Here is an 18423-nt window from a genome sequence, read left to right as displayed (position 1 = left end):
TACTCTCTCCGGTCCTGTTCACCCTGTACACATCAGACTTCCAATATAACTCGGAGTCCTGCCATGTGCAGAAGTTCGCTGATGACACGGCCATAGTGGGGTGTGTCAGGAATGGACAGGAGGAGGAATATAGGAAACTGATACAGGACTTTGTGATATGGTGCAACTCAAACTACCTGCGTCTCAAGCCAAGACCAAGGAGATGGTGGTGGACTTTAGGAGATCTAGGCCTCATATGGAGCCAGTGATCATTAATGGACAATGTGTGGAGCAGGTTAAGACCTACAAGTATCTGGGAGTACAGTTAGACGAGAAGCTAGACTGGACTGCCAACACAGATGCCTTGTGCAGGAAGGCGTGTTGGGGAGGAAGCATTAAGAAGAGGGACGCCTCACGTCTTAATAAGCTGGTAAGGAAGGCGGGCTCTGTCGTGGGCAAAGTACTGGAGAGTTTAACATCGGTAGCTGAGCGAAGGGTGCTGAGTAGGCTACAGTCAATTATGGATAACTCTGAACATCCTCTACATAGCACCATCCAGAGACAGAGAAGCAGTTTCAGCGACAGGTTACTATCGATGCAATGCTCCTCAGACAGGATGAAGAGGTCAATACTCCCCAATGCCATTAGGCTTTACAATTCTACCGCCAGGACTTAAGAACTTTTTAAAAGCTATTATTAATGCTTTTTGAGATAGTGATTTAGATGCATATCATATTTTTTACTGAGTTAAGTATTGTATGTAATTAGTTTTGCTACAACAAGTGTATGGGACATTGGAAAAAAGTTGAATTTCCCCATGGGGATGAATAAAGTATCTATCTATCTATCTATCTATCTATCTATCTATCTATCTATCTATCTATCTATCTATCTATCTATCTATCTATCTATCTATCTATCTATCTATCTATCTATCTATCTATCTATCTATCTATTTATCTATCAATGTTGAGGAAATGGTATTGATCAAACATGATTCACTTGAGTGGCTGGAGAAGCTGATCAATTCTTCAGTTTCTTTGAGGTGCAGGAAGGTAAGACACAGTATGATACTTCATCCCATGCCTCCACCTCCCAAATCTGGTGAAAATCTGAAGAGCTGCTGGGAAGTCCTGCCACCGATATAGGGACCTGTGGGCAGCTGGGTGATGTAATGGCTGGTGGTATGACGTGGCAGTATTACCACGCGGTAAATGCTAAATATCCACCCCTGTTAGTGTGCAGGTCAAATCTGATGAAATCTCAAGGCAAAAACTTGAGATTGTACTTGGTTTCCATCCATGAATGTCGTTCACACATTTCTCCAAAACATCAGAGAAAAGCTTAACATCCCACCCATCCATCGAGCAAGCTCTTTGACTCTTTGCCATCCGGCTGGAGACTTGGATGCATAAGGACAAGAGCGGTCAGGGTGGGGAGCAGTTTCTTTGCTCAGGCCATCAGGCTTCTGAACTCCCTGCCGCATCACATTCGAAGTGTCACTGGTTAACCTGTTCCGTACCTTACAGTGTTTAATTTATGCGGTCCAATTTGTTATTTATGTGCGGTTCATCTGTAGATTTTATTCTTACCTTCATAAGTTACCGTGTGCTATGAACACTACTGTGTTTTACGTTCTGGTTCCGAGAAACGTTGACTCGTTTCTATATCCATTTTCTATATGGTTATATACATTATATACACGTACATAGCTAAATGACAGTAAACTTGACTTGATGAAACATTATGGATATTGAAGTCTGAACATTACTTCCCCTCCACGGCTGCTGATTGACCTGCTGACTATTTTAACGCGAGAATAACTAACCGATTGTGGATAGTGTTTGCTGGCTAGATAATTGCTTAATGATCAATGACTTTCAATGCATTTTAGCACTTTATCTAACTGTGGCGTAAAGAAACTGACATCATTCAATGAGTAATAAACAATTCACAATTAATCCTTTGAACGCTATTTTTTCCCGATAAATAACTTCACTGTTCTTAGCAATCCGTTGTGTGAATATGTAACCGGGGTGCAAGTGTATTTTCCGTTCTTCGTTCCACAGCATCGAGACATTGTGATGCAAAAACTGACATGTTGGTAGGCTCGCCAGCCATCTCTCTTTGGTTGTCATGGTTCGCCCGCTTTCCCGGCACGGCGGTCCAATTTGGTTCGGATAGAGCGGAACCGGGACGTGGAGTGAAAGGCACAAAGAGGCCGGCGCAGGCGGACCGTGAGTGGAAGCGGCGCCGGACACAGAACCTGTAGAGTTCGCTCGGATGTGCGGGCGCTGCCGCTCCGGCTGCCGGAGCTGCCAACGCTTTGCGGATCTCCGTGTGTAAAAGCACGGAGCCGGAGCCGCGGGAATCAACAGTTCCCAGCATGGAACTACCAGGAACAAGCTGCCGGAATCCCATGCAATGACCGGGTTAAAACCAACAGCCTCGGGATCCGGCGGGACTGGAGTGTGGATGTAATCGCCTGTTTTTAAAAAAAAATGTATCTAGAACTGACTGGAGCTGTATTCGCTCAGGCTGTTGGTAGGCGGTGTCCTGTCTTCACACTGTTACCATCTGGTGATTCCTGGATTTCTCTTCTCATCAAACTTAGTGGCGAAGTATAAAGACGATTAAGGTGAGATTTTCATATCTAACTTCCTTTATGCGGATTATTTTCTAGTTCAGGAACAAACAATCCACGTTACCTTATACTTTAAACCTCTGCGAGAACGGTGACAGTCTCCAATCACCTAGCCTTTGTACAAAATCACTGTGGGGTTGGGTTCAGATGGGAACTGAGTAGGTTTGCTAATAGTAACCCGCTTCCCTACCAGGGAACTGCCAGATCTTTGCTGGGGCTGGTAGCTGAGTGAATACAGTTATTGAACTAATAGACCAGTGGGTGCTGGGGGTAGAATGGTGAATGTCACTCAGGAGTGTAATTGGCATCATAAGTGGTCAGTCTGAAGTCTGAGTGGGTGATCATTGTGGTCTGATGCCCAGGATTACTGCTTTCTCATCAGTGTCGTGTATCTGGTGTGTGTGTGTGTTTTTCTGAACACTACGCCTGAATTTATCAAACCTTTTTGCCCATACTGAGTGCCACAGTACAGACTGGGCAAGGCTCTGCTCACTGCCACTGAAGAAATAACGGCTGCGTTAAAACCAGGTGGGTTTAGGGAATAATACTCCCCGGTCCTTTATCATATTATCTTTCTTCATCGGCTTTAAGTGTAGAAAGCTTCAATCTGGATACTTCCAGCTCATAGGTTTTTATAATTTTAATTTGGGGGTAAAATCTTCTAATTTTCTGAAATGTGTTTACGTGAAAAGTGTGGGGGAAATTTAACCCCAATATCGTTCGGAGTGAATCCGGGAAAATAAGTGGCATCAGAATGATGTTTGCTGATTAAAAATAGTTCTGTGAACGGAATGTGTGCTTGCTTTGTGACCAGGAACTCAGGCAGTATCCGCTTGGCTCAAAATCTCAGGTGGGTTGATTTGCAGTCAACGGGTACTAACCTTCTGGCTGTTTCGTGCTCATTTTAAATCTGAAACAAAGTCCTGTGTTGTTAGCTAGAACCCATTTACTCATCGCATTGAATCTGCCTTTACAACTGGAATTAACCTCTTTATCGATAAGCAGCCGATGTCTAAAGAAAGTGGCAGACAATGTGGGCCAGCGAGGCTGGTCAGAGGGTGGGAGTAATTATCTACAAATTTAGGTGTCTTTGGTATTTTTGTAGGCATATTTCCTCCCACATCGAGAAGCCATTTGGTTGCCGTGATGTGTTGCTATAACACAGGAGTCGTTGTTTCTTATCTCCGTAAGTGGATGGTCCGATTGGAATGGTGTTGTTTAACCCTTGACCTCGCTATTACAGCTTGAATTTGAACTTGGTTGATATAAGCAAGTGGGGTGAGGTGTGGAGCATCATGATGGGCTTTTGTACATGAAAAGTCAGGGAGCTTGGGTCTAACTCACTGATTTTCCAAACTCAAACCTGTCGAATGACAGCTTTGTCAGAGGTACCCTTTGATGGTACCCCCAGAATATATTGAGTTAGCTAGTTCCTAGCAGAGCACTTGGGAATGACTTGATGGAAGGACTCTTGCTTCTGATTGCTACCCACCAGTGTGTTCCTGTGGAGCTCAACTGAGAAAAAGTGGTGGCTCTTCATGGCCAAATACCTTGAATATATTTACTGTTCAGATTCACATAGAGGAATGGATGCAGCACGGCAAGAAATAATTATAATAATTAACCTAAAAAGTACAAAAATACAAATGAAAGCAAACTCGCAGATGCGGGGAAATCTGGAATAAAATTATTCAGAGCTGGAAGATCTTCTGTGGAATGAGAAACTCTCTCAGATCTGAAATGTTAACTCTGTTTCTCTTTCCAGAGATGTTGCCGAGCCTGCTGAGTGTTTGCCACATTTCCTTTTTTTAAATCAGTAAAAATGTTGGGTAATAGCATTTTGGGCTTCTTAAAAATATGGAATGTTGACAAACTGAATCTGAAAGATACTTGGCTTGTGGGCCAGAATATCATGGTGTCCCTTACATTATTAATACTTAGCAAAATGATTCGCTCCCCCTCTTTTGACTTCAGATGGTATTTGTAGAGCTTATTCGTCATATGGGAAAAGTGCCGATATTTAATATCATTTTAAAGCTGGCAGGTCTGCTGAGATCAGCACAGCACATACTGTACCTGTGACTGCTGGCTGAGGTTATCCTTCTACTCGGTACTCTGAGATTTAAACATCTTGGAGTGATTGAAGATCCTGGACTTCCATTGCAGTGGGAGTGGACAGTGACGCTTAAATAAATGGCTTGGTCCAATAAAACCAATTACAAAAGCCAGCCTTCAAATGCCATCTGTTGCATCAACACATTGAGCAGTGATTTAATCTCCAGGTTTGATGCATGGGATTGTTAACTCTAATGTCAGTTGAGATAGGTGGAGAAGAATGTATTTACCATGGTGCTAACTCTGCTTGTAATTACAGATATAGTGTAATACAAAATTTTTCTATCAATTAGGCAGCATTGAATGAATATTGCAATATGTTTTCAAATCCTTTATCAGTGTTAGAATCAATTAAGTGCTTTGTAGGATTAGACCAGTTTTGAACTCATGTTAATAACTTTGTTATTTATACCATCTTCCACAAGGCTTCATCGTCCTCTCAAGTCCTGCCTGTGCTGTTGCATCCAGAAGCCCTGGGAGCTGGGCAGCGTGCGGTCTATTTCAGCAAGTTGTGGTGGTACCTACACTCCGCAGGCAAGTACCCAGATCTTGTACAGACTGAAACGCGAGATAAGTGGGTAGATTTGCAACCAATTACAAGTGAGTGACGTGCATACGCTGCTGTTCCAAACAAAATCTAGCACTTTCTGTTTTGGAGAGCATGTAGATTTTCTTTTTGTTTTGCTAGTAGCCTCTTGTCTCCAATTATGCAGTATTTGGTGAGAGGGTTGGCACTTCACCAAAGCTGCCTTGCAGTTGGCAAAGCAAAGTCATTATACAGTCTAAAAGACCAGTCTGATTTTAATGGGAAACACGGCACAACTTCATTCGGCAGATGAGGGTTTCGAACGAGTGCTCTTGTTCCGAAGCCAGCTGTTGACTCTAGAGAGCTGGAGTGCACACATAAAACTTCCAGGTGCAAGGTAGATGACCATATTAATAGAGAAATGTTTGGAATGCAGAACGCAGAGGTTAAGATGAAAAAGTAATTGGAAAGTTATGAAAAGTCACATGCGTGGGGACCTTCGACACTTTGATTTTGGCTCACTGAGTTAAGATATGAGGGAACAGTGTTGAAATTGACTGCTAATTCCAAATATGGGTGAAACTTTGTCATAAATTTTATTTTAAAATAAACTGAGGAGGCATTGACGGGCCAGCAAGTGACAGGTACAATTGTGATATGGTGGAATGAAATGACAAATAGTGTGCAAAAGTAGCTGTAATTGGAGACACAAGAGATTCTGCAGAAGCTCTTCTTTATCTACTGTAGCGTCCTCCAACCTGACAGGCCTTTGAGATATCCTTGCTCCTCCAAATTTGGCACCTTGTGCATTGCAGATTTTAATTGCTCCATCAGTTTTGCTGTATTTTCAGTGGCCCTGACTCTCTGCAATTTTCCCTGAACTTTTCAGCTCCTTTACTTCTCCTTCCGAATTGATAAAGCTTTGGTTACCACTTCTGATGTCACCTTCTGTGGCTTGATGTCAAATTCTGATCGATGAAACTCTTTAGAAATGGGCAGTTCTGCTATGGTAATGATGCTTTATAAGTACAATTTGTTTTCATATGTATAAATGGTGATGACTTCGGGATTAGAAGAAGGTTAATGAAATTTACTGCTCACTCCAAATTGAGGAGTTCAGCAGTTTTCAGAGGATTAAGAGGAAAACAAATACAATAGGGGCTGCATAGTGATGTAGCTGTTAAGCTGCTGCCTCATAGCTCCAGTGCCCAAGTAACCTGCGTTCGATCCTCCAATACTGTCCGTATGTGTGTGTGGAGTTTGCATATTCTCCCTGTGGCCGTGTAGATTGTCCTTAGAACTCCAGATTCCTCTTAAATCCCAGAAGGAATACAAATCGGTGGACTTGTAGCCTCTGTAAATTAGCCCTAGTATTCAGGTGTGAATCTAGAGGCAGATGGGAGCGTGTGGAAAACAAAGTGTGATTAGCGTAGGATCAGTGAAAATGGGCGTGTGAGGGTTGCCATGGTTACGCTCAGCCAGAGAACCTGTTTGAGTGCTGAATTACTCTAAGGCTCTATAAATGAAAATATTTTAAAATGGAGTGAAGGAGCACTGGGCTCGTGTTTTCTAGGTTCAGTGGCCAGTAGGGGATCATCCCAAGGAGATGGGGCCATTAAAGGCAAATTAAAAATTTGGTTTCAAGAAGGCAAATTGGAATTCCACTTGTGAATGTGGCAAAGTATTTGAGGAGCTTACAGTAATAAAACTTAAGAGGTGGTCAGCATCAAAGGAACTGGATGAAAATTGTATGGTCATTTATTTAGACAGATAGATACTTCATTGATTCCAAAGGAAATCACGGTGTCACGGTAGCATTACAAGTGCACAGATATACAAATATTAGAAGAGAAGTAAGAAAGAATAAAAACAAGTTACCTTAAAAATAAGGTGTACAAGATTTACAAGTCAAAGATTACAAGATCACTTCCTGGCAATAGGTTGACTCATTAAAGAGTCTGACAGCCAAGGGTAGGAATAACCTCATACAGTGTTCTTTGGAGCAGCGCAGTTGTCTTAGTCTATTACTGAACGTGCTCCTCTGTTCAGCCAAGGTGGCATGCAGAGGGTGAGGACCATTGTCCAGAACTGCCAGGATTTTCCAGAGGGTCCTTTGATTGATTTATTTATCAACTTGCCTTCAGTTTATATACATACAACTGAAATCCGTCCATTGGAAAACAAAACCAAACCTATTTTAAAGCTGAAAATGAAGTATTCTCTACTTAGCCCACACTGGGACAGGCCCACTTCCCAAACTGAAATAATTGCAGCCATTTGAGTTGCGCTGTCCTCATAGCTAGCTCCTTTTAATGCTGGCCTTCACAATAATTTATGAATTTAAATGCATTGGTCTGAAAATAATTATTCTAGCCTCCAAATGACTTTGTGGCTTTTTAAAAATGCTTTTTTTAAAGGTTAACTTTGTTTATCACATGTACATTGAAACATCAAAACATATAGTGAAATGTGTCAATTAGGTGAAATCAAATCAGCAGGGATTGTGTTGGGCAGCCCGCAAGGATCACTAGACTTCTGGCAGCAAACATAGCATGCCCACAACTCACTAAACCTAACTGTATGTCTTTGGAAAGTGGGAGGAAACCGGAGCGCCAGGAGGAAACCCACACCGTCACGGGGAGAACGTATAAGCTCCTTACAGATAGTGGCGGGAATCAAGCAGGCTCTGTAAAGCAATTGCGCTATCTGCTACGCTGCCCTCAGCATTTGACTTTCTGCATGAGGCACGGAAGAATATTTAACTTCAAAGGCGCCTTCTTTTTAGGCAGACCCTTGGGATTCACTCCAGTGGGCGTGAATACTTTCAATACGAGCCCTCCATCTCTCCATTGCTCTCCATCTAGCTCACAGAGACACCACACTGAACATGACTGCATATCACCTCACTCACATATACTTTCTGCAGGGAGTGACCAGCAGCTGGACATCTTGCTCAGCCAAGATGTTGAGGATAATTGTCAACTAAGCTCACCAAACTTAACACAAACTCCACCCTGAGCCAGACCTTCCACATATTGTTCTGGGCCACCGCTCTGCAAAGCTCTATTCTGCATTCCAAACTAAGGCGTTCTCCCTCCTCTATTTTCTTAATTCTCATTTCAGCAACTCCTCATTTTCAAACGACTTGTATTCTTGAAGCTCTTTTCCTGGGATTTGATCACAGTCTAGTTCCCATTCAATTTCATCCTTGATGGGAACTCCCTGAGCAGTGTTCAAGGATATCACTGGGCGTTCGAGTCTCAGGCAAGATCATCGCATGAAAGCATTTATAGAAGTGATCATCACACAGTTCTTGTGGAGAACAAAGTCCCGAGTTCACACCTAACACACGCTCCATTATGCAGTATGTCACCACCAGCTAGGCGTCAAGGTCAAAGTCAAAGTAAATTTGTAATCAATGTACCTATATGTTACTATAGGCTACTTTGAGATTCATTTGCTTGCAGGCATTTACCGGAAAATAAAGAATGCAATGGAATTTATGAAAACTATGCCTAAGTAAAGACTGACATACAACCAATGTGCAAAAGAACTCTGGCAGCTTGCAACAGAGATACTGTAGGACGTCAGCAGAAATGTACACCAGTGCAAACTGTCAGGTCATGGTCAGGCATATAGATCATTGTATCATTTCTGTCAAGCTAGGGAACCAACCTGGTTCAACGAGGAGTGCCTAAGGACTTGCCAGCCATACCCAGCATACGTTGTTGGACTACAGGATTACATCATGCTAAACAGCATGTATTAGTCAGAGCTAAGTAACACAACTAACACATCAGGGCAAAGCTCTGCAGTCCTGCCGCATCTTGTCGTGAAGGAGAATGAAACGGATTCCAAGAGCATTCCCCTCCTCAAAGGTGGGTGTGCCCAGCACGTGAGTCCTGAACGTTCCCAACTATGTTTAGTCAGAAGTCCGAAGCAGATGCAGCACCTCGGGTTCTTCCTGAGAACTTCACCATCACGCAACCTTTGGACAGTTCAGTCCATGTGATATCAAAACAGTCGATGAAAGCTGTGCATGAAGCAAGGCAACAAGAGAGCCCATGTTCCAGAATTTACTGTGTCTCTAAATGAGCTTTTTCAGTGCAATTATTACACTGGCATCCACCCAGCAATGTGGAAAAATGCCCAGGTGTTCACTGAAAAAAATTCTCAAGTGATAGAAGGTGAAAAAGGACCCAGAAGATGAATGGGTGCCTCCCGTTCCTGGACATACTACGGAAATGGGATGGTAGCCTTGTGCATGGTGTCCATCGGAAGCCCACTCACACTGACTTGTATCTCAACAACACCATTCACAAAGCCATAAGGAAGCACAAGTCATAGTTTATGTGGGTCAAAGATGACCTGGGACTCAGGACAGCTGGCATTTACAGGATTCCTTGTGAATGTGTAGCAGCATATGTTGTTTTTTTGTGACTAACTGTGCCACTTCTGATGTTGGTGATATTGTTGGTATTGTGTTTGGTGCTGGTGTTGATGTGAATGCATTTGGTGTTAGTGTTGGCACTGCTGCCCATTTGTGTTGGGGCTTTTGTTGGTGCAGAAGCTGGTATCTTTGCTGGTACTGGCAATGATTTCATTAGCCTCCCTAGTTACTTGCTGAATCTGCATGCTAACATTCTGTATTTCATGTACCTAGACTTCCAAATCCTTTTGTATCATAACATTTTGTACTTGGTTTAAATAATAATCTTCTCTTTCATTTGTTCTTTCTCAGAAAATAATCACATATTGTTCCCCATTATATTCTATTCAGCAGCTCACTGACTGCTCACTTGGTGATGGTGCTGGCACTGGTGAAGGTGTTGGTAGTGGTGTTGCTGGTGAAGGAGTTGGCATTGGTGTTGCTGGTGAAGGAGTTGGTGAAGGTGTTACTGATGAAGGTGTTAGTGCTTGTGAAGGTATGTGGCTGGTAGAGGTATTGGTTCTGGTGAAGGTGCTGGCACTAGTGCAAGTGTTAATATTGGTAAAGCTTGATCTGGTGTTGGTATGTGTTGACATTGGAGTTGGTGTTGGTGTTTCTGTGGGTGCTGGTATTGAGATTGGTACAGGTAATTTTTCAAGTGTTGCTGAATGTGTGAATGCCATTGTCTTGGTGCTGGTTTTGGTACAGGTGTAGGTGTTGCCACTGGTTTGAAAACAAAACGCAGTACAGTAAACACTCAGCGTGTCAAGCTGCATCTGTACAGGAGGAACAGAGTCACTGGAAATTCTACAGATGCTGGAAATCCAAAGCGGCATGCACAAAATGCTGGAGGAACACAGCAGGTTAAGCAGCATCCATGGAAATGAATGAACAGTTGACATTTGGGGCTGAGACTGTTCTTCAGGACTGCAAGGGAAAGCGGAAGATGCCAGAATAAAAAGGTGCAGGGAGGGGAGGAAGGAGAGGTGGAAGGTGATAGGAGAAGCCAGGTTTGTGGGAAAGGTAAAGGGCTGGAGATGAAGGAATCTGATAGGAGAGGAGAGTAGACCATAGGAGAAAGGAATGGAAAAGGGAAACTAGGGGGAGGTGATAGGCAGGTGAGAAGAAGTAAAGGGCCAGAGTGGGAAATAGAAGAAGAGGGGAAAGGGAGAGAAAATCTTCTTTACTGGAAGGAAAAATCGATATTCATGCTATCAGGTTGGAGAAGACCCAGACAGAGTATAAGGTGTTGCTTCTCCCCTCTGACTGGGACCTCATTGTGGCACACGAGGAAGCTCTGGACTGACATGTCGGAATGGGAATGGGAATTAAAATGTTGGCCAACCGGGTACTTCTGCTTTTGGCGGATGGAGCAGAGGTGCACGACGAATCGGTCTCCCAATTTACAACGGGTCAATATTTCCAGTTTGTGACCCTTCGTCAGAACTGGGAAAGAGAAAACACAAGTTAGTTGTTCCAGCCACACCCTAGCCCCACCAGCTACTGAAAACCAACTTTCTTCATCTCTTTCCTAGTTCTAATGAAGTATCTCAGACCGGAAATGTTAATTGTTTGTCTTTCTGCATTTGCTGCCTGACCTGCTGAGTGTTCTCGACATTTTCTTTAGTTTCTATTTCAGATTTCCAATATCTGCAGTGTACTTTTATTCTCATCTTGTGTTGATGCTGTGCTGAGTAAACAGATAATGATGAAAACTTGCTGCCTGAATTTGTAATATCTTTTTTTTAGTTACAGATACACCTGCTGTGCAGATCCTGCATTTGCATAAATTGCTTTATATGAAAAAAGACATTATAAGTTCCTGAGACAGAAACATTTTTGTTCAGGTTTGCCGGAAATCCCACGCCCATTCTGTTAACTGCAATGAGGAGATGAATGCGCACTTCCCTTACCAGCAATTTTGTCGTCAGAACCCCAACTCTAGTCACTCTGTGAGCTTAAGGCTCCATCAATAGTGTATGACACAGGCACGCAGTCTGCGGAGCTTTGGTGTGATTGCTGAAGCAGTATTCTTCTCTTGACATCAGTGTCTCAGTTACGCAGCATCACCACACCATGATAATGCATTTGACAGCTTGGTGTGGTTCTTGGCAAACAGCTGAAGGACAGACATGCATCCCTTGACCTCTTCCCAATGATGAAACCCCGTGGCTGGATTGTGAGTTTGGACCCTTTTCTCAACATTCCGTTTTATTTCTGTGATGATTCAGTTACTTCTCACATCTGTAATGGAATTAAAGTGTTCTCTTCCCCAGGTGCCCATCAACCATGCCAGGCCTTGGAAAGCTGTATGAATATTGCCAAATGGCAGCACTTACCCTATGCCCAGTACCCCTGCTGCCAGTGTGAATGGGGGAAACTAAGTCGAAAGGAATTAAGAACAAAAGATTGGCACCTCAGGGCTAAGCCAGCATTCTGTATGGTCATTGCTGATCTTCGATCTCGAGGTCAACTTCCTACCCTAATCCTTGATTCCTTAAAATCTATTCAACTTCTAGATGTCTAGCTGGTAAAATTCAGAACGGGAATCTGCCAGCAATGTGGCTATGATGTCCCTGGTCCTGTAGCAGCATCTGGCCAGAAGGAAGAGTGAGAAAGACAAGGAAGATGTTGACTGAGATCAGTAGCACAGCACAGCACTGTGGGAAGACTGGCTGAAGAGGAGAAAGCTCATAAGAACACAATGGTGCAGTTAAAAGATGTCTAACTTTACTCACGTCTTGTTCACAGGCAAAACACGTACAGTTTATCCAGTGCCAGCCTTTCAAAGGGTTATGCATCTATAATACAAATTCCTTCTCTCAGGGTGGAATTCTCTGTCCCAGAAGGCTGTGGGAGCTAAATAAATTCAAGTCAGTTACAGATTTTGTTTTAGCCTTAAGAGCAGTCAAAGATTATAGTGATGAGTTACTGTAGCTCATGATGCTGAAGCCTAGATCAACAGCGATTGTATTGATCGGCAGAGTAAGCTTAGTTCAAAGTTCAAAGTAAATTTTATTATCAAAGTACAAATATATGGCCATATACAACCCGGAGATTCATTTTACTGTGGGTTTACTCAGCAAATATAAAGAGTAGTAATGATAACAGGATCAATGAAAGATCAACCACAGTGCAGAAGACAACAAACTGTGCAGATGTAAAAATAAATAAGTAGCAATAAATAGCAAGAACACGAGATAATGAGATTAAAAAAATACTTGAAGTACGATTATTGGTTGTGGGAACATCTCAACAATGGGGGCAAGTGAGTGTAGTTATCCCCTTTTATTCAAGAGCTTGGTGGTTGAGGGGTAGTAACCGTTCTTGTTCGTTGTGGTGCGAGTCCTGGAGGTCTTGTACCTTCCTCCTGATAGCAGTCACAAGAAGAGGGTATGAGCTGGGTGGTGGGGACCTCTGATGATGAAGATAGGATAAGATAAAACTTTATTTAGCCCAAAGGAAATTGTTGCAAGGTTGTTCAGTAAGAAATATATACTTTAAAATGCAAAATGTAAGCATTGAGGTATGAAACAAAATGCAAAATGTGCATTAAAAAGTAATAGTGCAAAATACAGACGTGCAATGAAGCCATATACTTATGGAGGAGGAGTTGTAGAGTCTTATAGCCACAGAGAGAAAGGACGTCCTGTGGTGTTCAGTGGTACACCTCAGTGGCATCAGTCTGTTACTCTATTTATCCAGGGGGTGAGAGGGATTGTCTATAATGCAGCACCCTCCTCTCCGACACAACCACTAAGGAATCCAGTTCCACCCCCAGAATCGAATCAGCCTTCCTAACAAGCTTATCAATCTTCTTGGCGTCAGCTGCTCGCGCCCTGAGTGCTGCTTTCCTGCAACAACGTTTCATGTAGATGTGCTCAGTGGTGGGGAGGACTTTACCTGTGATGGACTGGGCCATATCCACTGCCTTTTGTAGGATTTTCCGTTCAAGGGCATTGGTGTTTCCATACCAGGCCGTGATGTAGCCAGCCAGTACACTCTTCACAACACATCTATACAAGTCTGTCAAAGTTCTCGATGTCCTGCCGAATCTCCGCAGACTACTAAGGAAGTAGAGGCACTTCCGTGCTTTCTTCACAATTGCATTTAGGTGCTGGGCTCCGGACAGATCCTCTGAAATAGTAACACCCAGGAATTTAAAGTTGCTGACCCTCTCCACCTCTGATCCTCCAGTGAGGACTGGCTCGTGGACCTCTGGCTTCCCTCTTTTGAAGTCTACAATCGGTTCTTTGGTCTTGCTGACATTGAGGGAGATGTTGTTATTATGACACCACTCAGCCAAATTTTCAATATCCCTGCTGTACGCTGATTCATCATCACCTTTGATTCTGCCCACGACGGTGGTGTCATCAGCAAACTTGATTATGGCATTGGAGCTGTGCTTAGCCACACTGTCGCAGGTGTGTCACACTTCTGCTGCTTTATCCTGTGATCTATATTCTCTGGCCTGCTGTCGATGGTCGTCACGGCTGCTTGTTCCCAATAGCTGACTGACACCCAGTCTGGGCTTTGCCAGGACCACTCTCTTGCAGAGTTCATCACAGCCTTGCTCCAACTATAAACATTGTGCTGCATTCTAGGGTGGCCTTTGACATCAAGTCAATAGTTCACCTGGCAAACCTGAACTTGTGGAAATTAGGAGAAATCTCGCCACTGTCACGTGGTACACCGAACAGGTTTGTGTGGAGGGAAGTCATCAGACAGCAAAAGGTAGATCATTTGGAAATCTGGACAGAGAAACAGCAGGTGGAGTTTAATCTGGACAAAGGTGAGGTGTTGCATTTTGAGAGCTCAGACATAAGAGGGAGGTATAAAGTAAGTGACAGGAACCCTAGGAAATTGATGTATAGAGGGACCTTGGGTCGCAAGTTCATAGCTCCCAAAAACAGGCTACACAAATTGATGAAGGTGTATGGCATAAATGTCAAAATCAGCTGGAGCATCAAATATAAAATATTGCAGCAGATTCCAACGTCTGCAGTCTCTTGTATCTTTTAGTCAAAATTTGGTTAGGCCATGTTAGGAACATAGCATGCATTTCTGGTCACCACAAGGTTGTAGAGGCTGTGGGGATGTTGTTGAAAAGGTTCAGCTTGGATCAGACAGTATTAGTATTAAGGAGAGACTGGAGAAACTTGGATTGTTTCATCTGGAGTGGGCAGAGATGAATGGGCAAGCTGATAGAAATATATTAAATTATCGGAGGCATTGATAGTGTAGATTGTCAGTCTTTTTCCAAGGGTGGGAGTGTCAAATACTGCAGAGCATAACTTTGAGGTGAAAGGGAGAATGTTTAAAGGTGGTCTGTGAGGCTGTTTTTTTTTAAACACAGACAGTGATAAGTGCCTGGAAGGTGATGCCAAGGGAGGTGGCAGATCCTGATGTGACAGCGACATTTAAGAGGCATTTAATAACCCGTGAGCAGATAGGAAATGGAGGATAGGGACCATGTGTAGGCGAATGAGATTGGTTTAGATCAGGGCTGGCACAGCCTTTGAGGGCTGAATGGCCTTTTCCTGTGCTGTTCTGTTCTGCGTTCTGTATTCTGTGTCACTTACAGAGCACAATGTGCAAGCCTGTCAGTGGAGCCGCTGATCATTTATGGAATGATCAGACTCACTGATGCACCTTTCTTTTCCCAATGCCCATTCCTTGCAGTTTGTCTGAACTTTATGTTAGGCTGTGATCTTGGCTTCCATGCAACATCTCCCTGTGGGTGCAGCTGCACTGACCTTGGCTGCAGATTTCACTTTACTTCAGCACACTGACTCAGAGAAGGCAATAAAGTACCACTTCACAAAACAAGCTAACTCTGGCATTTCCTCGTCTGTAAATCAGTTAGTTTTAAACATGAATGCAACTTTACTTTTATTATACCTCTTTTCTTCTCCATTTCTGAAAGTGAAAGAGCTGCGTGATTAAAAGTGATTTCCTAATTGACAATAATAAACAAAATCTACTTTTATGTTGTCTCAATAAGGTAGCAAAGTGCTGTCTCAAACTCATGCCACTAGAGTAGGAAATGGGTTTGGGATATATTTTTCTTTTAAGGTTGTTTTGTTAACTTGATTAACTTATTAACTTGTGGTAGGAAGTAACTGCAAATAACCTCATTTATGTCAATCGTGGAAAACCATGACGTGGCCTATATAGAATAATCAAGAGGGACTGATGGATTGAAGCTCTCTGTGAGTTTGGATTGCTTATTGACAGGTTGTTGAATACTGCCTGCTACAGTGTTTGAGAATGAATACAACACATTTTAAGTTTACCAATGACTAAATGTCAGAAGTGGAACTGGAAGATTTGTAAAAAGGGTTTAGTGTTTGCTCTTAACAACTTCATTGCTCAGTCAACTCTCTGTAATGTACAAACCAAAAATAAAATGTTGCGGATCCTGGAAGTCTGGAATAAAATAGCACGATGGATATCTGCAGCGGGTTAGACAGCATCTGCACAAAGAGAAACAGGTCTATAATGTTTTTAGATCTGTGACTTTTCATCAAAATGGTTGAACGTAGATAATTAAAGTATGAGTGTGGTTAGGCATGATAATTAAGAAGATGTGTGTTACCTGAAGTTGGAAAATTCACGGTTCATACTATTGCATTGTAAGCTGTCCAAGCAGAACATGAGATGTTGTTCTCCCAATTTGTGTTTGGCTTTGCCATGGCAACGGAATTTCAGTGCACTCCTCCCCCGCACCTAACCTGTTACCTAGCTTTCTTCTCCCTTTGTTCATTCCTCCTATCCACTCCGCATCTGACTCCACTTATCACCTTCCCGCCTCCCCAGCCTCTGTATCACCAACCCCCACCCCTCCACCCAAAGACATTCGACTCCTCCCTTTTTCCTTTCCAAGCTTCTCCAATCCATAGTCATCTACGCTCTGGCAGCTCCCCTGATTTGAAAGGGTTTTACCCCTTGCTCCAACCTGAAATGTGGAAGTTAGGAACAGCAGAGGCTGCTTGTCTCCTTGCATCTGCTCTGCCCTTCAGTCAGATCAAGCCTTACCTTTTACCTCTGCGCCACTTTCCTGTACCTGACCCATGTAACCTGATCCTCTTAATGTCAAAAAATGTAGTCATCACTGACCAAAGCAGCAATTACTTCCACTGTGAATGTGACCTTGCTAAGCTATTCCTCCTACCCCTCTCAATCAATCTTCAACCTTCCATCCACCCAAAGCTCCTTTTCCATCACCTAGCTGTGTCAGTCTGCCTTCACCGAATTCAATTCCATCACTCACAGCCAATCAATCACTCGACATATTTTCTCATTCTGTTTGTGTATGTCTCCTACTGGAATTTCCTCATCCTCCCTCTCTTATGCTAGTTCCTTATGTTATCTGAACACCCACCTAACCTCATCCAGCATCTCTCCTCAAACCTCCCTCCTCGTATTCCATCCTCAATCCAATGGCACAAACATTGAATTCTCTAATTTCAGATAACCTGCACCCCCACTGTCCCTTTCTCTCTCCTCCTGGTCTACTCAGTTCCTTCCATACACACACCACTGGCATCCGGCCACCATCTTCATTTCCCCTCTTCCACCTACTTCATCAGCACCACATATACACACTGCCCACTGGGTCTCCTCCCCACCACCCAGTGTAGCTATCTGCCCACTCCATGCCCCAGTCTTTGTTATTAGAATCTTTTGCTGCCCTTTGTTGCTTCTACATATCTCCTGTCGCTTTCCCCTCACCTATTTATATTGGTTATCTTCCCTCCTCTCCTTCAGTTAAGAAGAAGAATCTCACCTGGAACATTGACTGTCTGTATCCCTCTGCGGATGCTGCCTGATCTGCTGAATTCTTGAAGCATTTTGTTTTTGTTTGTTCTTTTCAGTGCATTGTGTTGCTTTTCCAGCATCCAGAACTGAATGAAAAGAACTTTCATCCAACAAAGTGTGAGGAAGGTCGGACGTAATTGTCCTTAGCCAGCAGCATCACCTCCATTGTCCATCTGCTGACTTCATCTCTCTTCCTGCCCATGGACCATAACTGAAACAGACCGCTCACAGTTTCATCCCAACCCATTTAACCATGAACTAGGTGATAGGGAATCAATGCAGTCAAAGAGAAAGGAAATATGTCCTTTAGCCTACAGAATCCAGGTCAACCATTAAGCCCCCATTTATCTATTCATGAGTAGCTATGAACCATTTAACCAATTACCATTACGGACCCCCATTACTCAGGACATGCTCTCTTCTTATTACTAGCATCAGGGAGGAGGTATGGGAGCTTGAAGACACACGCTCAAGGTTTTAGGAGCATTTCCTTCCTCTCTGCCATCAGACTTCTCAATGGACAATGAACCAACCCATGAACACCACCTCACTATTCAATCAATGCACACACAATGCTGGAGGAACTCAGCAGGTCAGGCAGCATCCATGGAAAAGAGTAAACAGTCAACATTTCGGGTCAAGAATTGAATTGACTTTATTACTTACATCCTTCATATAAATGAGGAGTAAAAATCTTTGTTACGTCTGTCAAAATTTGCAATGTACAATTTATAGTAAATGATAATTAATAGTATGTACAACAGAACAGTCAACATAACAGAGAAATACAATTGCGTCATCATGAATTAATCAGTCTGATGGCCTGATGGAATAAGCTGTCCCGGAGCCTGTTGGTCCTGACTTTTATGCTGTGGTACCGTTTCCCGGATGGTAGCAGCTGTAACAGTT

The 18423-nt window shown here is 43.1% G+C and overlaps 1 protein-coding gene across 3 annotated transcripts in view; it reads left to right on the top strand.

Moving 5' to 3' along the window:
• Positions 1-1864: 1864 nt before the first annotated feature.
• The window catches only part of LOC140739942 (cortexin-1-like), a 31865-nt gene continuing 15306 nt past the window's right edge, over positions 1865-18423 (top strand). Inside the window, exons 1-2 of one of the 3 annotated variants that reach the window (XM_073068637.1) lie at positions 1865-2617; positions 5164-5272. The gene's annotated coding sequence lies outside the window, so the exon portion shown is untranslated. Of the gene's footprint in view, positions 2618-2928; positions 3152-3780; positions 3810-5163; positions 5273-18423 lie in introns of those variants that run through there. The other 2 variants (XM_073068638.1, XM_073068639.1) reach the window with 2 other exon arrangements.

This window comes from Hemitrygon akajei, chromosome 16 (genome assembly GCF_048418815.1).
Source record: "Hemitrygon akajei chromosome 16, sHemAka1.3, whole genome shotgun sequence".
In the NCBI taxonomy this organism is placed as follows: Eukaryota; Metazoa; Chordata; class Chondrichthyes; order Myliobatiformes; family Dasyatidae; genus Hemitrygon; species Hemitrygon akajei.
This window is presented reverse-complemented; position numbering and strand designations above follow the sequence as displayed.